Below are 26582 nucleotides of genomic sequence, written 5' to 3' on the forward strand. Positions count from 1 at the left end.
GCAAGTCGGGGGAAGGGACTCACACGCAGGCAGAGAGACTCCTCTTCCTAAATGGACTGAACAGTATTTGGAAGTGGGTGGCTGTCTCGTTGTGATAATGTTTTCATAGCATGAGCAAGAAGAGACTTCTCTTTCTAAATGGAATGAACAAGGTTATTCTGGAAGTGGCAAACAGACTGAACATCTTAAGGGTTGTCTTTTCACATTGTCAGTGGGAGAAGGGAGGAAGGTGGGGGGAGGAGGAGAGTTCTGAAGGTGTGGTATAATTTGTTTTTCCCTTAAGTCTGTTAATAAACTTCTTTCTATTTTTTCAAGTTTGGTGCCTGCTTTGCGTTTCTCCTAATTCTTATCTCACAGCAGATAAACAGTAATGAGTATTTTAGACCAAACCACTCCACTAAATGGGTGTTTCCGCCCGGTTAGGAGCCCAACCCGCTACATACGGCCAGAGTTGGGACTCAGTGACTAAATGCTGTTTTCAGGGCTTGAGGAAGAGAGCGAGGCCTGTGTGTTTGGGCTCACAAAGAGAAACGGAAGTGCTGCGTTTTGCTGGCCCTGAATTAAAGGCCAAGTGCCGTGTTTTGATGCTCAAAGTGGGCTCTTGGGGCCAGGGCGAGTCTGTGTCTCTGGGCTCCGAGTCCTGCCTCAGGCACAGCCCGAAGCCGGGCTCGCCGGCCCCACGCAGAGCTCGGGAGCAGCGACTCAGCGCCGCGTCCGGGGCTGGCGGCAGAGCCCGGGGCCGCGTCGTGGGGCCCAAGGCGGGCTCCGGGAGGGGCTCAGGGCTGAGAGCGGAGCCCGGCCCGGCGCGTCGGGCCCGGCTCGGGATCCCGGGGCTGCCCGGGCGCCGGCACAGCCCCGGCTCCCCGCGGAGAGCCGGCCGGAGCAGGAGCGGCAGCGCCGGGCTCGGCCCCAGCGCCCGTCCCGGAGCGGCTCCTCCCGGTGCCGATCCCAGCCCCGATCCCGCCGGGGGAGAGGCGGCACCGCCCGGGACCCGCAGCGGCCGCCGGCAGGACCGGGACCCGCGGCCCCGGTGCGGCCCCGGTGCGGCCCCGGTGCGGCCCCCGGTGCGGCCCCGGTGCGGCCCCGGTGCGGCCCCCGGTGCGGCCCCGGTGCGGCCCCGGTGCGGCCCCCGGTGCGGCCCCGGTGCGGCCCCGGTGCGGCCCCGGTGCGGCCCCGGTGCGCGGGGCGGGTCCGGCCCGGGAGAGAGGGGCGGGGCCCCGAGCGATGGAGCCGCCCCCGTGCCGGGCAGGGCGGGCCCCGGGGCCGGGCGGGGCCGGGGCTCTGGGGCGGTCCCGGGCGGGGCCGAGCGGGGCCGAGGGCGCGGCTTCAGGGGCGGCCCCGGGCCCGGCTCAGGTGCGCGGGGCGGGGTCCGCACAGGTGCGCGGCGTCCCAGGGCGGCTGCGCAGGGCGGGGCCGAGGTGATTTAAGCCCCCGAAATCGCCCCCGCCGCCATTTGCTCCCTCAGAGCTCGGGGAGGCTGCGGCCGGGCCGGGCTCCCCCGGCGTGGCCCGGGAGAGGCCCCCGCTCCCCCTCTTTCCTCCCCCTCTTTCTTCCCCCTCTTTCTTCCCCCTCTTTCTTCCCCCTCTTCCTTCCCCCTCTTTCTTCCCCCTCTTTCTTCCCCCTCTTTCTTCCCCCTCTTTCTTCCCTCTCTTTCTTCCCCCTCTTTCTTCCCCCTCTTCCTTCCCCCTCTTCCTTCCCCCTCTTCCTTCCCCCTCTTCCTTCCCCCTCTTCCTTCCCCCTCTTCCTTCCCCCTCTTCCTTCCCCCTCTTTCTTCCCCCTCTTTCTTCCCCCTCTTCCTTCCCCCTCTTTCTTCCCCCTCTTTCTTCCCTCTCTTTCTTCCCCCTCTTTCTTCCCCCTGTTTCTCCTGCCCTTCTCCTCCTCCTTCTTCCCCCGCTTTTCACCTCTTTCCTATCCCCCCAGTTTCTTTCTCTCTCCCCCACACCCTCCCTCTCTCTCTCCTTCCCAGCCCCCCTCCTGCCCTCTCCCCAGCCTCCCCCAGCCTCTCTCCCTGCTCCCCTGCGCATCCCCGACCCCTCCTTTCTCCCCTCTCCGTACCCCGCTCCCCAACCCGACTCCCCTCTCTTGCCCCTCTCCCCCTCCTCTGTCCATCATCCTTTCCCCCCTCGTTCTCGTTCTCCCCAACCCACCCCGACTCCTCTCCCTACCCCATCTCATCCCTCCCCTCTCCCTCTTTCCCCCGCAGCCGCGGGGCTCGGGGCGCCGGAGAATAAAGCCCAGAGGGCCGGAGCCCGGCGCCCCTGCCCTCGCTGGAGCCCCACACGGGCCGGGCCCGCTCGGCGGGTCCCCCGTGCGGTACAAAACCAGCGCCGGGGCTCCGGCTTTCCACACATCACACTGGGGATCCCCTCCTCAGGAGGGGTTCCCTGGGGGCTGGGTGGGTTTCGGGGAGGGGGGTGTGTTGGGGTAGGGTGGGCCCCCTCCTCAGGAGGGGGTCCCGGGGGGCTGGGTGGGTTTCGGGGAGGGGGGTGGGTGGGCTGGGGTGGGGCCCCCTCCTGAGGAGGGGGTCCCTGGGGGGGGGGTGGGTGGGGTGGGCCCCCTCCGGAGGAGGGGGTCCCGGGAGGGGGTCAGGGTGGGCCCCCTCCGGAGGAGGGGGTCCGGGGGGGGGGGTGGGGCGGAGGGGGGACTTTCCCCCCCTCCAGTCCCCGCCCCCTCTCCCGGACCCCCTCCTCCGGACGGGGCTCACCCCGGCCCCCTCCCCGGGACCCCCTCCTCCGGACCGGGGCCCCGGGAGGGAGGGGGGGCGGGTGGGGTGGGGGGGGGTCGGACGGGGGGGTGCTGTTGGTTTGGCCTGTGGTCTCTGTGTGTGTTCATGGTGCAGAGTGACGTGACCCCCTCTGCTTCCCCCCCACCCCACCCGCCCCCCCCCCCCCCCGGGGCCCCGGTCCGGAGGAGGGGGTCCCGGGGAGGGGGCCGGGGCGAGCCCCGTCCGGAGCAGGGGGTCCGGGAGAGGGGGCGGGGACTGGAGGGGGGGGAAGTCCCCCCTCCGCCCCACCCCCTCCCCCGGACCCCCTCCTCCGGAGGGGGCCCACCCTGACCCCCTCCCGGGACCCCCTCCTCCGGAGGGGGCCCACCCCCCCCACCCCCCCCAGGGACCCCCTCCTCAGGAGGGGGCCCCACCCAATCCCACCCACCCCCCTCCCCGAAACCCCCCCAGCCCCCCGGGACCCCCTCCTGAGGAGGGGGCCCACCCCAACCCACCACCCTCCCCGGGAACCCCTCCTGAGGAGGGGGCCCACCCTACCCCAACCCACCACCCTCCCCGAAACCCACCCACCCTCCCCGGGAACCCCTCCTGAGGAGGGGGCCCACCCTACCCCAACACACCCCCCTCCCCGAAACCCACCACCCCCCCGGGACCCCCTCCTGAGGAGGGGATCCCCAGTGTGATGTGTGGAAAGCCGGAGCCCCGGCGCTGGTTTTGTACCGCACGGGGGACCCGCCGAGCGGGCCCGGCCCGTGTGGGGCTCCAGCGAGGGCAGGGGCGCCGGGCTCCGGCCCTCTGGGCTTTATTCTCCGGCGCCCCGAGCCCCGCGGCTGCGGGGGAAAGACGGGACAGAGGACGGGAAGAAGGGAGCAGAGGGGGTCAAAGAAGGAGCGCAGGTGGGGGGTTCGGGGTGTGCAGGGAGAGGTGGGGTGGGGGGACGAGGACGGAGCACAGGTGGGGGGGGTCGAGATGCAGAGGGGGAAAGAGGGAAGAGGAACAGGGGGAGGTGGAGGGGCGAGGAAAGGTGGGAGACCGAGGGGGAGGATTGAGGGCAGGTGGGGGGAATTGGGAGGGGAAGGGGAGCAGGGTGAGGGGGCAGGGGGGACCCGGGATGGGGGGGAAGGAACGGTGGAGAAGGGGAGAGAGGGTGGAGGGGTAGGGCAGGGTTGGGGTGTGTAGGGGGACAGGGAGGGGGGATGGGGGGAACCGGGCTGGGGGGGAGGGAGGGGAGGGCTAGGGGGGAGAGGGGGGGGGGTAGGGGGGGGGGGGTGTAGGGGGTGGGGGAGGGGAGGCAGAGGGGGAAGAAGGGAGAGGTTTAGAGGAAGAGAAGTAAAGAAAAACATAAAGGAAAAGAAATATAAATGAAAAGAAATAGAGAGAGAGAGAGCGCGGTGCGGCCACAGCCTCCCCCACCGAGCGCCGAGGGAGCAAATGGCGGCGGCGCCGATTCCCGAGGCTTAAATCCCCTCGGCCCCGCCCCGCGCAGCCGCGCTGGGGCCCCGCGCACCTGTGCGGACCCCGCCCTCCACACCTGTGCCGGCCCCGCCCCGCCCCGCCCGCGCCCGTAAATGCCGGCGGATCCGCGCCCGCTCCGCTCTGTGCAGTGAACGCTCATCCTGCTCATCCCGGGCTGCGGCGGGACCGTCGTTCGGGGCGCTGTGCGGAGCCCGGCACCGGGGGCTGCTCCCGGCGCTGCGCCGAGCCCGAGGCGCTGAGGTGGGAACGGGACCCGGGCCCGGGGATTCGGGGCTGGGTCCTGTCGGTGTCTGCTGGGGGTCCCGGGCAGAGCCGCTTGTCTCTCGGCGGGCGGGGTGCGGCTGCCGGGGCCGGAGAACTGAGGTGGGACGGGGGATGGCATTAGGGATCGGGATCGCCGCGGCTGGCAAGAGCCGCTCCGGGATTGGCGCTGGGGCCGAGCCCGGCGCTGCCGCTCCGGCTGCGGCCAGCGCGGGGCTGGGCTCCCGCCGGAGCTCCGGCTACGCTCCCGCTGCGGCCGCGGGGAGCCGGGGCCGTGCCGGTGCCGGGCCCGCCGGGAGGGCGGCGCTTCCCCGCAGCAGCCGCTGGATCGCGCCTGGAAGCGGGCGGGCCGCGGGGACCGCCCGTGCCGGCCCCGGCACCCCCCGAGGCCGCCGCTCCCTCAGCGCCGCCCGCCCTGTGGGGCGCCCCCTGGCGCAACCGGAGCGCCGGCGCTCCCGGCCCGGCCCCGCCCGCAGCCCCCGCGGGGACGCGGAGCTCCCCCAGCCCCGGCGCTGCCGGGGCCGCCGCACCCCCTGCGCACAGCAGCGCCCGCCTCCCCCTGCCCCGGGGCCGCTCCCCCGGGGGCCTCCCGCCCGCCGCGGCCCCGCCCAACGAGCGCGGCTGCAGCGGGACGAGCCGCTCCGGGCCGGCCGCTGGCGCCGAGGCCGCTGCTGCCGCTCCTGCTCTGACTGCGCCCGCTGCGGGACCGGGGCCTTGCCGGGGCTTGCTGCTGCTTGAGCCGCTCATCCCGCAACTGCCGCGTGAGACCTGATGCTCTCCTTCCTCCCCCCCGCTTTCTCTGGGGCTTGCACGCTCCAATGCAAAAACCTCTGGCTTTAAAAGTGCAGGGAAAAGTGTTTCTTCTTTATTTCCAGAGCACAGGAGATCCTGAGTGGGAATGGATACACAAGGACCACCAAGTCGAAGCCTTAGGTGAACGCCTCAGCTGGAGATTGAACCCACACCTGGGCATTCTCAATCCCCTGCTCCAGCCAAGGCAATCGCAGCTCCTGGCAATGTCCTGCCTGGGATAGGAAGGCCAAGTGCCAGCAAGGTCATTCCTATGCAAATACAGCTCCTTCTTTGATGCTGCTGCTGCTTTCCACCGCGGCCCCTGCAATGGCCCCAGGGCAGAGCTCCATGGCCAGCATCTGATCATGCAACAACACAGGTGAGCAGTTGTGTGACAGCACTGAACTCTTCCCATAACCTGATTTCCTGCCCTTTCCAGGATTTGCCCAAGAGCTGGAAAGGTGCTCGTTCCATGGCCCTTTGCAGGGAGAAATGAGCAAGGCAAGTCCTGAGGGTTCACTTGGTCCACAGCCAAAGCTCTTCTGGAGAGGGTCAGGGCTGCTCCTGCCTGCAGAGGGGCCTTTCCCACAGGTGAGTGTTCACAGCCCAAAATCCCAGGGGTTGCTGAGGCCGGGCCAGCTTTTGTGGCCCAGAGCTGCACAGAGCTCTCAGCGACTCCTGCTCACTGCCAGGAGTGGTCCTTGGTGCTCCTTCTGTGTGTCCCAGCTGGCAGGGAACAGGGGGAAGGAGAAGGCTGGGAGGCCCAGGAAGGGAAGCAGCAGCTCTTGTGCTTTGGATTTACAGAGAGGAGCTGTGCCTGCAGTGTCCTGCCTGTGGCACGCAGCGTGCCAAACACACATCCCGGGAACGAGCACTGGGCTGCCCGGGCAGCGCTGGGATGGACATGGATAAAGGGCTGCCCGCGGCCCCTCGGCCAGGGGCTGCTCTGAACAGGCACCCGCAGATGCTTCAGCCCCGACAGACCCCACTGACACCCCAAAAATGCCCCAAGGAACAGCTGGCACTGGGGAATGTCAGCACGGGCTGTTTGCAGAGGGGCTCAGACAGCAATTCCCAGTGCTGACCTCCCACACTCCTGCCAGCTATGTCCCAGCCACCCAAAATGCCTTCCCTTCCAGCCTGAGGCCATCATCCCTCAGCAGCATTAAAGCCAAGGCAAGCTTCCCCCACAGCAATGAAATGCCAAGCAATGGCCTCAGAGATGCCTTCAAATGAAAGGCCAGAGTCAGAGAAATCTGTTTGGATTGAGTTGGGAGTTTTTGGGGAGCCAGCTGGAACTGCACAACTGATGGAAAGCTTTCCCAGGTGGCTCCCACTGCTGGTGCCCTGAAGGCAGGGACGTGCATCCCTTTCCTGAGGGAAAAGAACTTGCAGAGGCCACTCCTGAGGCTCTGGAATGAAATCAGCTCCTGCAGGGAGACAAGTCCTCCCGTGGGCACAGGGGCTGCCTCAGCAGGGGCTGGGAGCGCGTCCGGCCAGCGCCTTCTCCTGCTTTAAAATATCACCTGGAGCCCGGGCTCGGGGGGTGCAGGCAGCTGAATTCCAGGGAACTCTGTCAGGCGCCCCCAGGGACATTGGGGGGGGCTGGGGGATGAGGGTTACAAACAGCAAATTCTATGGAACATGAAGCTGTCCTTGCCCTGACCCTGCTGAGCCTCCCTGGAAGCTCTGCTGGTTCCTGACACACCTGGTGTTAAATAGGCAGCTCTGCATGGGAATATCCATGCTCCAGGAGGTGCTGGGAGGCTATTCCAGTGGCAATTCAGCAGGGAATTCAGGGCTTGGGGTAGAATTCATCTGCGCACCACCCAGGGAACAATCTTTGTGCTGCCCTGGCAGCCAAAGCCCCTGGGCTGGGCAATTTCAGCAGGCAAACGGATGGAATGATCTAAATGCCAGCATCCCCCAAAGGGACAATGCCATCACCTCCCTTTGCTCCCCAAGTGTCCACTGTGTTCCCCACAGGTGCCCTGGGGATGTCACGGAGGTGCCTTTGCCCACAGTGCCTTTCTCCTGCCCCTCTCCAGCCCGAGGCCTCTTCTCCCTTCCCTGCCAGCTGCTGCCAAGGAAGGAGGACACAGTGAGTGCTGAGTTGACCTCCAAACAGTCCTTCCCTCACCTTGAGATGCCCTGAGCTTTTAGCCCCAAAATGTCCCCATCTGTCTCCTTGTGAGTTCCTCATTTTTTCCAAGGAAGCATTCTTTCTCTCCTCTGGAGATTACCACAAGATTTGGCCCCAAAACGTTCCCCACCTGTCCACTACCTCTTTCCTCATTTCCACCTCAATCTTTTCCTTCTTTGCCCTACAGATGCTTTCAATTTTTACCCCTCTGAACTTCCCTACCTGTCCATAAGTGATTACCTCAGTTTACCCCATCAAGTGCATTCTCTCTGCTACAGATCACCTCAGGTTTTACCCCCAAAATTTTCCGTACGTCTCCACCACTGAGTACTTTATTTTTACCTCCAAATACTCATTTTCTACCATGGAGATTCCCTCAAGTTTTACCCCCCAGATTTACCCACCTGTCCACAGCAATTGCCTCAGTTTACCTCAGGATGCTCCTGCTCTCTCCTAGAGATGACCTCACATTTTACCCCCTCAGTTTTCCCTACCTGCCCAGTGCTGATCACCTCCTTTTTACCTCAAAACATGAGTTCTTTCTTCTACAGATGAACTCGGATTTTATTGCCCAAATGTCTGTTTTGTCCCCTGTACACTGACTAGATTTTAAAACCAAAACCACGCAGGTTATGTCTGTTTTACCCCCAAAATGTTCATTCTGTCCCCTACAAATTAGCTCAGATTTTTTCTCAAAACCACTTATGGTTCCTACATAATGACCTCAGGGTTTGCCCCCCAAATTCTACCTCCTCTTGACTACTGATCACCTCATTGCTTCCTCAAGATGTTCATTCTCTGCCCTACAGATCTTCCCAAGTTTTACACCCCAAATTTCCTTGCCTAGCCCCAGTGACTGCCTCAGTTGATGTCAGTGGTCACACTCTCCCTAGAGATGACCTCAAGTTTAACCCCCAAATTTTCCTTAACTGTCCACAACTTATTACCTCCTTTTTACCTCAAAATACTCCTCCTCAACATTTACCCCCCAAAATTCCCCTCCCTGTCCACTACTGCTTCCCTCTTTTTTCCTTCAATATTTATTTCCTTTCTACCACGTAGCTTCTATCAAGATTTACCTCTGTCTACTACTGCTTCCCTCATTTTTACCTCAAAATGTTCTTTCTACAGCTGATTTCAAGTTATTTTTACACAAGTTTCCCTACCTGCCCACAACTGATTCCCTCATGTTTGTTACCTCAGTGTGTTCATGCTCTCCCCTAGAGCTTAGCTCAGATTTAGCCCCCAAATTTTCCCCACATGCTCAGTACTCATCACCTCCTTTTTCCCTCCAAGTGTTCATTCTCTGCTCTTGAGACTTTGTCAAGTTTGGCCTCCAAACTTTTCCTTCTTTGTCTACTACTGAGTACCTCGTTTTTGCTCCAAAATCTTCATTCTGTCCCCTACAGATTACATCAAGTTTTACCCCCCAGTTTTTCCTTCCTGTACAATATTAACTCTTTTCTGCCCCAAAAATGTGCATTCTCTCCCCTAATCATCACCTCAGCTTTTCCCTCAACAATGCCACCTCGCTCCCCTCGACATCCCCTCCCATTTTCCTACACAAACAATTCTTGTGTCCCCTCTCAGTCACCCCAGGTTTTCAGCTGAAAATGTCTCCTCTGTCCCCTCGAAGTTATCCCAGGTTTTCCCAGTGAGGAGCTGCAAGGAATTCAGGCGGGGCCAATGACACCAGGGAACAGCTGTAAATTCAGAGGCAGAGAGAGAAGATCTACCAGGAAAGGGGAAAGGTTCAGCAAACATTTCTGCAATCAATTAATTAATTAAAAATTATTTCCAGTTCCCCACTGAGAAGAACACAACCTCACAGCTGTTAAGGCCTGACAGTTCCCTGCAGGGAGAGCTCAGCACACGTGCCCAGAGGCAATCCCAGCATCTGCAAGAAAGAAAGAAGCAGCAAAAGGTGATTGCTTCTCTTTCAAAGTTATTTCAAGTGCTCACACCCAAACCCACCTTTGCTCTTGATTCTGGCCGGGTGCATGGTGAGCAGTAGGCACAGGTCATGTCATCCATGCTGGTGTGAGTGATGCTTTCTGGGGGAAAGCAGCTGATCTCCAAAGTTCCCTTCCTGCCCTGTGCCTGATCTGCACAGGAGAAAACCTCTTCCAGGAAGGGATTGTGCTCCCTCTAATCCCATTTGCCCAGTCTGTGCCATGGGGATATTGCCAGCCTGGGGCAGCAGAGGCACACGCAGCTCTCAGCACTCTCTGCTCCAAGCACAGCTCTGGGCTCCTTTGCAGACTGCCTCTGCCGTGGGGTTTTCTCCAGGAGAAGCCAAGGAATTGCTCATGGAAGGGTGCAGATTAAGTTAGCCCAAAGGGAAGCAAAGAGTAAGTACTCCAGGAAGAGCCCTTGGCATCTGCTGGGCTGAGGTGGGAAGGGGACATTCATTCCCTGCAGGGCCAATACACAACAACCTCCAACCCAAAGCACAGACTGGCAGGTGGGGTCTGACAGCACCACTCTGACAAACCTCCTTGTCATTCTTCCCTGCAGTGACTTTTGCAAGCAAACTCTGAAGCTGACAAGCCCAGAAGCTCCATCCATCCACTCTGGAAGGAAAGGATACTCCCAGGGATGAGGCACATTCCCAGCAAACTCTCCCAACCCAGCCTGGAGGCAGCGCTGGAGCTCGGGTGTGGGGCTGGGAAGGGCTGCCAGGAGCACGCAGCCCCAGGTGGGGTGGCAGCGGCAGCAGCAAATTCCCACAGGCTGATGGCACAACAGAGAGACAAAGGCCAGCAGTGCCCATGGGAGGTGCAGGGTTAATTCTGCTCCCTGCCCTGCCCCATCCCCGCAGGAAATCTCCAAGGGGAGAGAAACTCTCAGGGTGCCCAAAATGCAGCATCTGTCACCCTGATCCCGCTTCAACTCAGCGTGGGGGGCCAAACTCCCCCACAGGTAAACACTGAGCTGACCTGGTCAGTCTCAAACACAGCCCCAGTTCTCACCTCCAGCCTGCTCCTGGGGCTGCTGCCACATTCCTGACAAGGAGCCCCTGTGGACAGGGCTCTCTCTGTGTCTCAGGTGCTGGGCACTGCAGGGACCAGGGCAGCCCCCTCTGGGGACAATTGGGGATTCATCCCACACTACAGGCAGGACCAGGGGCCCTCCAGTACAGGCTGGTGGGGCCAGAGCCCATTGGGTTTGGCTGCTCAAACACCAAAGCTTTTGGCAAAGATGGGACAAGTTAAGTGGGTTTTCCTGTCCTGAGAGAGAAGAAATGGTTGAAATTAAGCATGGAAATTAAGTCCACTGTGGAAGTCAAAGGCTCCTGGCTTTCCCACTCCTGTTCTGATTGCTCACTAGAGGGTTTTATCCATAAAAAAATGAGAGGTGGCACCAAATAAAAGAGCTCTTTTTCAACATTTTTCCCCTACTCTCTTTCATACCTAAAAAGGATGTCCATTTTTTCTTAGTGCATTCTTTGCCTAATTTTAACAGAACCGTTTTCCTTCCAGGCCCCACTTGTGGGTTCTTCACTCCTTTGCCATGGGACTTTGGACAAAGGAAGAGAAGGATCTGCTCCACATGGGTGTCATCCTACGGGGAACACCCCCTGTACCAGCCCCAGCCTGGGCCAAGCATGCTGCCTCACTCTCCCCATTCTGGATGCTGGCTCCAATCCAGTCTGAGTTTTCCCCTGTTTTCCATGTCTAAGGACAGGAACTTGTCCTGGTCAGGGTGTAAGGCCTTAAACTGCACCTTGATCTGGGGGGCTGGGACTGGGATTCCAGCAGGGAATTCATTGTTTTACAAATCAAAGTTATTCCAGGGAGCTGCTGCTTCACTACACAGTGTCAGCAAAAGAGAGAAACCACCAAAGGTGTATCCAAAAACAAGGATGAAATGATTCCTCCTGCTTTGAGTGGGATCAGGGCTTATGCTGCCCTGGAATGACAAAGAACTTCTCCCTCAGCCCCCTAGAGAGCCCTCGAAAAGCCAAAGTGCAGCAGGGAAGGAAGGAAAGGCACTTGCTGGGGACAGCACAGCTCCAGCTGCTCATGGGGACTGGGAATGAGTCTGGAGCCAAAAGCCCCTTCCCAGGCTGGAGGGGCTTGCCTAAAGCACCACCTCTGGGAAGCAAAGGGCTATGGAAGAAATGGAGTGGGAATTTACAACAATAATCATAATGGATCAGGAAAGAGCAACAACAGAAGCAACAATCATTCCAAGGGAGCAGGAGGGATGCTGAGCTTTAAACGAGGTTGGAGTGAGGCAGCAGCTCCTGGCAGTTCTAACCCACGGCTCCAGGTCTGCGCTTCCAGGAGCACTGCAAGCTCCTCCTGCCCAGTCCCTGGCTTTGCCTCCTGCCAGTACTCGGCACCTCGGGCACGGTTGGGTGCGAGTGCTCCAGTGCTGCTGCCCTGAGGGAGCGGGAAAATGGCCACTAAACCCCTTCCCACTGGGCTGGCTCCGAGCTCTGCCTGGGGAAAACATTTGGCAGCCCAGGCATTTCAATGAAATCAGTTTCCATCACTTTGAAGATGCACTGAATAAACCCAGGGCACATAAGTAAACCTCTCCCCATAAGGACAGCCCAGGGAATACGCAATTATTCCTATGCCTGGCCAAACAAACCAGCAGCCAGGTTTTGGGGAGAGACTCCAGACTCTTATCTCCTTCCCTGGCTGTGAAACCCTTGCAGAGGCTTTGGAGTTCATACAAGCTTGTCAGGATTTGGCTACTTCATTTAAATTCCATTCAGATACTGGAATGGAAGTGTCCTAAAGGCACCTCCACTCAGACTTTAAGCCCTCTACCCCCAAAGAATTTGGATGTTCTTTTCTGAGGAACACCCCACCTCTGCTTCTTTAGGTGTCTCCATGTGGGACAGAAATTAAATGTGGACAAATTTTAGAACGCAGCTTCCAAGTCAAGTTACCTGCTAGGAAATTACTCCAGCTCTCTGGCACCTTGGGCTGTTTTAAACACAGCCTGGCCCTTCATGGCTGAGGCTCTGAGCTACACAACTTGTGAGCTGGCAAGTAACAGCAGCTGAGGGCTCATCCCAGCTGTACACAAAAACAGGGAGGGGGGGCTGCACTTGGATACATGCAGGCAGGGTTGGGCCCCTTCTGAAAGCTTCAATCCCTGTTTTTCAGAGACTCAATCAGGGATAATGACATCTTCCCAAAGCTCTCTTAAGGCACGTGAAAATCTGAGCAAGAAAATGCAATCAAACCCTTTGTTCCACTGGCCTCACGCCCCAAATTCCAACGGGACAGACAAGTCCCTCTCCTCGCAAGGCAACGTCTCCTACCTGGATCTGTGCCTTCCCCAGCCTTTGGTGGCCGCTGTCTCCATCCTCACACACTTCCTCATCTTCCTCCTCAGCAGGCCTGGCTTCCTCATCCTGCAGAGCAAGCACAGGGACACTCACCAGCCTGCTCATCCCAACCCTGGGCAGCAGGGATGGACTGCTGGGACCCCCTGGACAGTCACCCCTCTGCTGGGCACCATCCCTGCTCTGCAGTCCATTCCCGTTCCTGGCCTGGCATCTCCTTTGAATGGGATGTTAAACCACAACCACTTGCTCTGCTGGCTTTTGGGGCATCAGAGACTCCCCCAAGGCAGTGGACAAAGCTCCTGTTCCCACAGCCTCTGCCTCCCAAAGCCCTGCTAGGGCCAGGCAGAGCAAGGGAAACCCCTCAGTTCCTGCTGGAAATTCCCTCTTGTGCCCGTAAACCCAGGGAAATCGTGGCTGCCCCATCCCTGGAAGTGTTCAAGGCCAGGCTGGCCGCAGCTTGGAGCACCCTGTGGATGGAATGAGGTGATCCTTAAGATCCCTTCCCACCCAAACTATTCTGCCATTCCAGGATGATTCTGTGATCTCTCCCTGCGTTTATTTTGCATCGTTTCCTCTCTAATCTGAATTCCCAAATCAAAATGATTTTTTAAAGAAATCATTTAAAATTATCCCAGGAATAAAAAGGGGTGCATCAAACATACAAGAATCATTCCTACCTCCATCAAATCATTGTTAATTGGAAGCCTCTTTCCTCATCTCTGCCCTTAGTTTTCCTTTCCTAGGAAACCTTATGATCCCACAGTTTCTCCAAGAGCTTTACTGGGATTGCAGAAAGGTTTGCTTTGTCAGGGAGGCAGGGGGGTTTACAACACTTGTTCCTCTGCATCTTTATCCTTTCACCAGCTTTCCCCTGGAACGGTGCTGCAAGAGAAGTTCAGAATTACTAGAAATGGATCAGGTTCACCTTTTTTCCTCATTCTTTTCCAACGACTTCCAAATTCTTGGAATTATCCTCAAATGAGGCCTAGCAAGCTACTGTGAAAACATCAATCAGAGGAACATCTTGAAAAGAGAAAACCACATCCAGCAGCAGCCAAAACAATGCCATTGCTATTCTTACCTGGTCTCCAGGTGCTCCTGCCAGAGCTCCCAACACCCACTGCCATTCCATGAGGGTGAGGAGGCAGTTTTGGATGTGTTCTTTGCCACGGGATGGGATAACAGAGCCCAGAGGGTCTTTGTGTCCCTTCCAAGCCACCCCATGATTCCATGATCCCATCAGCACCTATACCAATTCCATTCTGGAAAGCCCAATTCCATTCCTCCCATCAACTCAGAATTTCTCCCTTCCTCTCTCTGCTCCACATCAGGCATGTGTTGCCACGTGCCACAGCCATGGGATGCCTCAGCATTGCCTGGGAATGCCACTCAAGGCTGCCCTGGTGGCCTCAGCGCTCCAAAATGCCCAGCTGGCTCCCGTTCCAGTCGGGAATGTCCCAAACAGCAGCGTGGGGTGTGCCCTCTGCCATCCCACCATTGGGGCAGCTCCCATAGAATGTGACCGACTTACTGGGTTTGGAATTCCTGGCTTAAAAGTCAGGTGGTGGAATATCCTCTCCTGGGAATATCCAGAAGACCAGAAGGCTCCCTGGAAGCCACAGGTCAGGGACAGAGTCAGATGAACGATCCTGAACTGGTTTTCAGGGGATGCATCCCCAGCCTGTGGCTGCAAAAACTCCAGAGCTGTTCCTTCCCCTTGGGACAGCCAGGGAAAACATCCCCAGCATGGATTTCTGACAGGAAAAACCTCACTGCTCCAGGCTACTTGGCTCCTCCCAAATCCAGGCCAGCACTCCAACAAGGCTCTAAGGACAAAACAACAGCAAAGACCATCTCAGGGCACACGCCACGAGCTGGGCGTCCCATTCCTCACTGGAACTGGGCTGTTCCCACATCCCTGGGACAGTCGGGAGCATCCCCCGTTCCTCGCTCTTCCATTCAGGAGAAAGAGACAACAGAGCTGTCAAACAGCCAGTGTGTAACCCCAACAATCCAGGGAAAACCACCTTGCTCTGAGGAGAAACATCATGCCCAGTTATGGAAAAAGCCAAAGAGCAGCACTGGAAACACTCCCAGGCATGGAGGCTCCCAGCTCCGGAAATGCAGCTCACAGGCTTCTTCCCATGGGAACCCCAATCTTGCCCGGGACTGGGCTCGGGGAGTAAGTCCTGCCCGTTCCACCACTCTGGCACAGACACCCCAGGAAGGTGTCCCTGACCATGGCAAGGGGCTGAACAGGATGGTCTGTAAGGTTCTTGCCAGCACAGACCATTCCAGGAGTTTAAGGTGGATTTGAGCAGCTCCTGGGGACATGAACACCACCCACACCTCCCACCTGGCTCAGCCCAGAGTCCATCCAGCACTCCCAGAGAGCTGCTGGGAGCTGAAATTCTCCCTGCTCCCCCTGCCTGGGAAACCCTGCCTCCGGCTCCCGGGAAAGAGGAGCTGCATCCTGCTGGGTGCCCCTGGCTCTGGGCAGCTGCCGCCTTCAGGCGGGGGGATGGCTCGGGCAGCTCCGCTGCCTGTTCCACCTCGATGATTTTGTGTTTTCCTGCATTTCCCTGGGCTGGAGGGGAGCAGGGGGTGCGGTGGGAGTGCGGGAAGGCAGCGGCGGGGAGGGCAAGGAGTGCGGCCGGGCACCGCACGGCGCGGGGGGGCTTCTGCTGGCAGTGGAGGGGCGCGACCGTACGGAGGCGTCCCCGCCGCTGCCGGCCACTGCCCACGGGGCTCCTGCCCGCCCCCGGCACCACTGACCCCACACCCCGTGTCCCCACACTGGGAACCACCATGGAAAATCATGCTGGAACCTCCAATCCTGAGCCCCAGCCCTGACCTTTGACCCCTTGACCCATTCCTTGACACCCCGACCTTTGATCCCTGACCCCCCAACCTTTGATTCCCTGACTTTTGTCCCTTTATCCCCTCACCTTTCACCCCCTCTACTTTATACCCCGCACTGCTCCTGCTGCCTGGAACCCCTCACTCCTGCTCTACACGCCCCAGCCCCCACCCCGTACCTGTCACTCTCCAGCCTGCAGATGCCATCCCCACCTTTTTGGTGTGGGGCTTGGCCTCCTCTGAGGGTTCCAGGGTTATCCCAGCACCAGGGTTACCGAGCTGTGCTGCACTGAGGGTTCCAGGGTTGCTGCATTGTGCTGCTGCTGGGGGGAAAATGGTGCTGTTAGGGGTGGTGTAAGGGCTGGTGCACCTTTTCCCTGTACTCCTGACCTCCACTGGGTACTCTCCACCCTGTTAGGGAGGCTCTTTGTTTGGCTGCACCCAAACCTTGGCGATGAACATCGCCTCGCAGACAGGACGGGACCAAGGGAAAACAAAACCCAGATGGGGGAGGAAAAAAAACCCCTCACAGCTGGGTGTTTGCTTATCATAAAGTTAAAAATCAGTTGAAAAAACGGAAAGGCAAAAATCACACACACAAGGTTATAACCAGTCAACACACACGCAGACACAGACAGGCACACGCACACAGACAGACACACACTCTCACAGACAGACACACGCACACACAGACAGACACACGCACACACAGACAGACACAGGCAGACACAGACAGACACACGCACACACAGACAGACACACACTCTCACAGACAGACACATACTCTCACAGACACACGCACACACAGACAGACACACGCACACACAGACACACGCACACACAGACAGACACACACTCTCACAGACAGACACACACTCTCACAGACAGACACACGCACACAGACAGACACACGCAGACACAGACAGACACACACTCTCACAGACAGACACACGCACACACAGACACACGCACACACAGACAGACACACACTCTCACAGACACACTCTCACAGACAGACACACACACAGACACAGACAGACACACACTCTCACAGACAGACACACACTCTCACAGACAGACACACACACAGACACAGACAGACACACACTCTCACAGACTGACACACACTCTCACAGACAGACACACGCTCTCACAGACAGACACACACACAGACACACAGACACACACACACACAGACAGACACACGCACACACAGACACACACTCTCACAGACAGACACACGCAGACACAGACAGACACACACTCTCACAGACTGACACACACTCTCACAGACAGACACACGCACACACAGACACACGCACAGACACAGACAGACACACACACAGACACAGACAGACACACACTCTCACAGACTGACACACGCACACACAGACAGACACACGCACACACAGACACACACTCTCACAGACAGACACACACTCTCACAGACAGACACACGCACACACAGACAGACACATGCAAACACAGACAGACACACACTCTCACAGACAGACACACGCACACACAGACAGACACACGCTCTCACAGACAGACACACACTCTCACAGACAGACACACACTCTCACAGACAGACACACGCAGACACAGACAGACACACGCACACACAGACAGACACACACTCTCACAGACAGACACACACTCACAGACACACGCAGACACAGACAGACACACACACACACAGACAGACACACACACACACAGACAGACACACACTCACAGACAGACACACACTCTCACAGACACACACTCTCACAGACAGACACACGCAGACACAGACAGACACACACTCTCACAGACAGACACACACTCTCACAGACACACGCACACACAGACAGACACACACTCTCACAGACAGACACACGCAAACACAGACAGACACACACTCTCACAGACAGACACACGCACACACAGACAGACACACACTCTCACAGACAGACACACACAGACACAGACAGACACGCACACACAGACAGACACACTCTCACAGACAGACACACGCACACACAGACAGACACACACTCACAGACAGACACACGCACACACAGACAGACACACGCAGACACAGACAGACACACACTCTCACAGACAGACACACACTCTCACAGACAGACACACGCACACACAGACAGACACACACTCTCACAGACAGACACACGCACACACAGACAGACACACACTCTCACAGACAGACACACACTCTCACAGACAGACACACGCACACACAGACAGACACACGCACACACAGACAGACACACACTCTCACAGACAGACACACGCACACACAGACAGACACACACTCTCACAGACAGACACACACTCTCACAGACAGACACACACTCTCACAGACAGACACACACACACACAGACAGACACACACTCTCACAGACAGACACACACACTCACAGACAGACACACGCAGACACAGACAGACACACGCACACACAAACAGACACACGCTCTCACAGACAGACACACGCACACACAGACAGACACACACTCTCACAGACAGACACACACTCTCACAGACAGACACACGCACACACAGACAGACACACGCTCTCACAGACAGACACACGCACACACAGACAGACACACGCACACACAGACAGACACACACTCTCACAGACAGACACACACTCACAGACACACGCAGACACAGACAGACACACACACACACAGACAGACACACACACACACAGACAGACACACACTCACAGACAGACACACACTCTCACAGACACACACTCTCACAGACAGACACACGCAGACACAGACAGACACACACTCTCACAGACAGACACACACTCTCACAGACACACGCACACACAGACAGACACACACTCTCACAGACAGACACACGCAAACACAGACAGACACACACTCTCACAGACAGACACCCGCACACACAGACAGACACACACTCTCACAGACAGACACACACAGACACAGACAGACACGCACACACAGACAGACACACTCTCACAGACAGACACACGCACACACAGACAGACACACACTCACAGACAGACACACGCACACACAGACAGACACACGCAGACACAGACAGACACACACTCTCACAGACAGACACACACTCACAGACAGACACACGCACACAGACACACACTCTCACAGACAGACACACGCACACACAGACAGACACACACTCTCACAGACAGACACACGCACACACAGACAGACACACACTCTCACAGACAGACACACACTCTCACAGACAGACACACGCACACACAGACAGACACACGCACACACAGACAGACACACACTCTCACAGACAGACACACGCACACACAGACAGACACACACTCTCACAGACAGACACACACTCTCACAGACAGACACACACTCTCACAGACAGACACACACACACACAGACAGACACACACTCTCACAGACAGACACACACACTCACAGACAGACACACGCACACACAAACAGACACACGCTCTCACAGACAGACACACGCACACACAGACAGACACACACTCTCACAGACAGACACACACTCTCACAGACAGACACACGCACACACAGACAGACACACGCTCTCACAGACAGACACACGCAGACACAGACAGACACACGCACACACAGACAGACACACACTCTCACAGACAGACACACACTCACAGACACACGCAGACACAGACAGACACACACACACACAGACAGACACACACACACACAGACAGACACACACTCACAGACAGACACACACACTCACAGACACACACTCTCACAGACAGACACACGCAGACACAGACAGACACACACTCTCACAGACAGACACACACTCTCACAGACACACGCACACACAGACAGACACACACTCTCACAGACAGACACACGCAAACACAGACAGACACACACTCTCACAGACAGACACACGCACACACAGACAGACACACACTCTCACAGACAGACACACACAGACACAGACAGACACGCACACACAGACAGACACACTCTCACAGACAGACACACGCACACACAGACAGACACACACTCACAGACAGACACACGCACACACAGACAGACACACGCAGACACAGACAGACACACACTCTCACAGACAGACACACACTCTCACAGACAGACACACGCACACACAGACAGACACACACTCTCACAGACAGACACACGCACACACAGACAGACACACACTCTCACAGACAGACACACACTCTCACAGACAGACACACGCACACACAGACAGACACACGCACACACAGACAGACACACACTCTCACAGACAGACACACGCACACACAGACAGACACACACTCTCACAGACAGACACACACTCTCACAGACAGACACACACACACACAGACAGACACACACTCTCACAGACAGACACACACACTCACAGACAGACACACGCACACACAAACAGACACACGCTCTCACAGACAGACACACGCACACACAGACAGACACACACTCTCACAGACAGACACACACTCTCACAGACAGACACACGCACACACAAACAGACACACGCTCTCACAGACAGACACACGCACACACAGACAGACACACACACTCACAGACAGACACACACTCTCACAGACAGACACACGCACACACAGACAGACACACACTCTCACAGACAGACACACACTCTCACAGACAGACACACGCACACACAGACACACGCACACACAGACAGACACACACTCTCACAGACAGACACACACTCTCACAGACAGACACACACTCTCACAGACTGACACACACTCTCACAGACAGACACACGCACACACAGACAGACACACGCAGACACAGACAGACACACGCACACACAGACAGACACACGCAAACACAGACACACACTCTCACAGACAGACACACACTCTCACAGACAGACACACACTCTCACAGACAGACACACACTCTCACAGACACACGCACACACAGACAGACACACACTCTCACAGACAGACACACACTCTCACAGACAGACACACGCACACACAGACAGACACACACACACACAGACAGACACACACTCTCACAGACAGACACATACTCTCACAGACAGACACACGCACACACAGACAGACACACACTCTCACAGACAGACACACACTCTCACAGACAGACACACACTCTCACAGACTGACACACGCAAACACAGACAGACACACACTCTCACAGACAGACACACGCACACACAGACAGACACACGCACACACAGACAGACACACGCACACACAGACAGACACACGCAGACACAGACTGACACACACTCTCACAGACAGACACACGAACACACAGACAGACACACACTCTCACAGACAGACACACACTCTCACAGACAGACACACGCACACACAGACAGACACACACTCTCACAGACAGACACACGCACACACAGACAGACACACACTCTCACAGACAGACACACACTCTCACAGACAGACACACGCACACACAGACAGACACACGCACACACAGACAGACACACGCACACACAGACAGACACACGCACACACAGACAGACACACACTCTCACAGACAGACACACACTCTCACAGACTGACACACACTCTCACAGACAGACACACGCAGACACAGACAGACACACACTCTCACAGACAGACACACGCAAACACAGACAGACACACACTCTCACAAACAGACACACGCACACACAGACAGACACACACTCTCACAGACAGACACACACTCTCACAGACAGACACACACAGACAGACACACGCACACACAGACACACACTCTCACAGACAGACACACACTCACAGACAGACACACGCTCTCACAGACACACGCACACACAGACAGACACACGCACACACAGACAGACACACGCAAACACAGACAGACACACGCACACACAGACACACACACTCTCACAGACAGACACACACTCTCACAGACAGACACGCACACACAGACAGACACACGCACACACAGACAGACACACGCACACACAGACAGACACACGCACACACAGACACACACACTCTCACAGACAGACACACACTCTCACAGACAGACACACACTCTCACAGACTGACACACGCACACACAGACACGCACACACAGACAGACACACGCTCTCACAGACAGACACACGCACACACAGACAGACACACGCTCTCACAGACAGACACACACTCTCACAGACACACACAGACAGACACACACACTCACAGACAGACACACGCACACACAGACAGACACACGCACACACAGACAGACACACACTCACAGACAGACACACGCTCTCACAGACAGACACACACTCACAGACAGACACACGCTCTCACAGACAGACACACACTCTCACAGACAGACACACACTCACAGACAGACACACGCTCTCACAGACAGACACACACTCACAGACAGACACACGCTCTCACAGACAGACACACACTCTCACAGACAGACACACGCACACACAGACAGACACACGCACACACAGACAGACACACGAACACACAGACGCACACACAGACAGACACACTCTCTCACAGACAGACACACACTCTCACAGACACACGCACACACAGACAGACACACGCACACACAGACAGACACACGCACACACAGACACACGCACACACAGACAGACACACACTCTCACAGACAGACACACGCAGACACAGACAGACACACACTCTCACAGACAGACACACACTCTCACAGACAGACACACACTCTCACAGACAGACACACACACACACAGACAGACACACACTCTCACAGACAGACACACACACTCACAGACAGACACACGCACACACAAACAGACACACGCTCTCACAGACAGACACACGCACACACAGACAGACACACACTCTCACAGACAGACACACACTCTCACAGACAGACACACGCACACACAGACAGACACACTCTCTCACAGACAGACACACTCTCACAGACAGACACACACTCTCACAGACAGACACACGCACACACAGACAGACACACGCAGACACAGACAGACACACACTCTCACAGACAGACACACACTCTCACAGACAGACACACGCAGACACAGACAGACACACGCACACACAGACAGACACACGCAGACACAGACAGACACACGCAGACACAGACAGACACATGCAGGCACAGACAGACACACGCAAACACAGACAGACACACACTCTCACAGACAGACACACGCAGACACAGACAGACACATGCAGGCACAGACAGACACACGCACACACAGACAGACACACACTCTCACAGACAGACACACACTCTCACAGACAGACACACACTCTCACAGACACACGCACACACAGACAGACACACACTCTCACAGACAGACACACACTCTCACAGACAGACACACGCAGACACAGACAGACACACGCACACACAGACAGACACACGCAGACACAGACAGACACACGCAGACACAGACAGACACATGCAGGCACAGACAGACACACGCAAACACAGACAGACACACACTCTCACAGACAGACACACGCAGACACAGACAGACACACGCAAACACAGACAGACACACGCACACACAGACAGACACACACTCTCACAGACACACGCACACACAGACAGACACACGCACACACAGACAGACACACACAGACAGACACACGCACACAGACAGACACACACTCTCACAGACAGACACACACTCTCACAGACAGACACACGCACACACAGACAGACACACACTCTCACAGACAGACACACGCACACACAGACAGACGCACACACAGACAGACACACACTCTCACAGACAGACACACGCAGACACAGACAGACCCACGCACACACAGACAGACACACGCACACACAGACAGACACACACTCTCACAGACAGACACACACTCTCACAGACAGACACACGCACACACAGACAGACACACGCACACACAGACAGACACACACTCTCACAGACAGACACACACTCTCACAGACAGACACACACTCTCACAGACTGACACACACTCTCACAGACAGACACACGCACACACAGACAGACGCACACACAGACAGACACACTCTCTCACAGACAGACACACACTCTCACAGACAGACACACGCAGACACAGACAGACCCACGCACACACAGACAGACACACGCACACACAGACAGACACACACTCTCACAGACAGACACACACTCTCACAGACAGACACACGCACACACAGACAGACACACACTCTCACAGACAGACACACACTCTCACAGACAGACACACGCTCTCACAGACAGACACACGCACACACAGACAGACACACGCACACACAGACAGACACACACTCTCACAGACAGACACACACTCTCACAGACAGACACACGCACACACAGACAGACACACACTCTCACAGACAGACACACACTCACAGACTGACACACGCACACACAGACAGACACGCACACACAGACAGACACACGCACACACAGACAGACACACACTCTCACAGACAGACACACGCACACACAGACAGACACACGCACACACAGACAGACACACACTCTCACAGACAGACACACACTCTCACAGACAGACACACGCACACACAGACAGACACACACTCTCACAGACAGACACACACTCTCACAGACAGACACACACTCTCACAGACAGACACACACTCTCACAGACAGACACACGCACACACAGACAGACACACGCACACACAGACAGACACACGCAGACACAGACAGACACACGCACACACAGACAGACACACGCACACACACACAGACACACACTCTCACACACAGACACACACTCTCACAGACAGACACACGCACACACAGACAGACACACGCACACACAGACAGACACACACTCTCACAGACAGACACACACTCTCACAGACTGACACACACTCACAGACAGACACACACTCTCACAGACAGACACACACACACACACACAGACACACACTCTCACAGACAGACACACGCTCTCACACACAGACACACGCACACACAGACAGACACACGCACACACAGACAGACACACGCACACACAGACAGACACACACTCTCACAGACAGACACACACTCTCACAGACTGACACCCCTTCTTCAGCTCACACACTGCCTGCAGCCCTTACTCACAACACTCCACGGATGAAGACGCTTCAACACATCTTCCAACTGCTGCTCCCTGCCGTGGAAGGGCAGATTCTGGGAAAAGCGGGAGCATCGGTGACTGCAGGGATCGGAATCGGCCTTGGGGACCTGCAAGACAACATGAGGCAGTCTACAAGGAGCTGACAGCTCGGAGTTATCCCCATCCACCAGGCCCGTAAGTTTTCTACACAAACCCCCACAGACACGAGATGAACCACAAAGTTTTACAACTGTTCAACCCAGCCAGGACTCTGCGTGCCAGGGCAGGGCAGCTCCAAGTGTAAGCGCACCAAATAGAAGCAAAGATGACACGAGGACTTGAGATAACTCTCCAGAAGATAAATTCTAGACCCGATCTGCTTTGAGGCAATGGAACCTATGGAACTACCACAGTGAGGAGGGTCCAGAGAAGTCCATGGCCCATGAAACAAAGATACTACCAAAAGTGAGAAGGAAGATGGATGAGAACATCTCGTGTACTTCTTCTGCTCTCCAAAGCAGAACTGTAAAGATGCCGGAATGAGCCCGATCCGGGAAAGGACGCGAGCAGAGATCCCCGCTGCCGCTACGGCCCAGAACGAGGCCGAGAAAGCACCGAGACGTAACAAAGCCCTGTGACACAGGAGAGGATGGACACAAACTACAGAACACAGACACAAATGACATAACACAGGCACGAGCTGAACCTGCCCAGCAATGGGCACAAGATTCCTAGAGCAAGATGCGCCAGAGGCTGGCGATGCCGAGGGAAAGAAGGCTCTGTGGCAACAGCACGCGACAGTGAAACGTAACTCCTTCCAAGAAGCCAGTGCCAAAGCTGCTCAGAGGATGCTTGAGAAGCTCGGCAGGCCTAGAGAAGGAGGCAATGACTGCCAGGTGATACAAAGGGATCCCCAGGGAAGGACTCTGCCACCAAAGGCTGAAGTGACGTTGCAAAACGTGACCAACCAGCAAGTGGCCAAGATGCCCGCGGGCGGCTACGGCAGCGAGGAGGTAAAATGGAGACCGTGGCGATCGTGCCAGACCCGAAGGCGAGCTCCTCGGGCAAAAAGATCCACGATGACGGCGAGACTCAAAGGCCGATGACAGAGATGGGTGGGAACTGCCCTGCCCAGCAAAGGCTCAGGTGATGCTGAGGAGAAACCCTCTCCCTTTACTTCCAAGGGACCCTCCCACAACAGCCCTCTCCTCTAAGCTAACTTCCAGTTGCCTCCTGGAACTCCAAAGGCCTTTCCCTTCTCCCAACCACCGCTCCCAACACTTAGCTTTCTGAAGACAAATGGACAAAATCCATCCTTGACAGAAAAAATGCATCAGCACCTCAGATGTCACCACGTTCCCCACGGTCCGCTTTGGCAGCTGCGAAAGACGGCGAACAAGGAGAAAATTCAGCCTCTGACAACACACGCCAAAAGAGACCCCTTCCGCAAGGCCCCCTCCCTCGAAACTGCCGAGGCTCAGCGCTTACCTGCTCTCTCCAAGCTTCAGCTCCACACCTGCTCACGGGACCTAAGACAACAAAACAGAAAACGTCACTGTTGCCCTCAAGAAGAGCATCCCCGGGCTACTCCACACCACTGCCCCGGCTCACCTCAAATCTTCATCTGACTCTGGAGGTGGCCAGGACAAACCTGCACAATGAAAAGGGACACGCTCAGCACGCTGCCATAGACCGCTGGCCTATCAGCCACCCCACCTAAATGCCAACTCACCTGCTCGCCTCTGTCCCTTGGCACGCCCAGGGCGGCAGCAGCACCTGCAGAGAAGCAAAGCAAAACCACACGAAACATGCTGAGAGACTGTGAAACCACAGCCTCCCTGCTCCGACTGAAGTACACCACACCTATACCTTAGGCTTGCACCC

The 26582-nt window shown here is 56.7% G+C and overlaps 1 long non-coding RNA gene across 4 annotated transcripts; it reads left to right on the forward strand.

Annotated features, from left to right (window-relative positions):
- Positions 1-4312: 4312 nt before the first annotated feature.
- On the forward strand, positions 4313-10788 carry LOC116438008. 4 transcript variants are annotated; one of them, XR_004237566.1, is made up of 4 exons: positions 4313-4441; positions 5338-5633; positions 5741-7355; positions 9199-10788. It is a non-coding gene; the product is annotated as an uncharacterized LOC116438008 (long non-coding RNA). The 4 variants fall into 4 exon arrangements; XR_004237567.1 differs by lacking the exon at positions 4313-4441 and adding an exon at positions 5206-5223; XR_004237568.1 differs by lacking the exon at positions 4313-4441 and having other exon boundaries at positions 5291-5633; positions 5741-5845; positions 6059-7355.
- The last annotated feature ends 15794 nt before the right edge of the window (positions 10789-26582 follow it).

Source organism: Corvus moneduloides, chromosome Z (assembly GCF_009650955.1).
Source record: "Corvus moneduloides isolate bCorMon1 chromosome Z, bCorMon1.pri, whole genome shotgun sequence".
In the NCBI taxonomy this organism is placed as follows: Eukaryota; Metazoa; Chordata; class Aves; order Passeriformes; family Corvidae; genus Corvus; species Corvus moneduloides.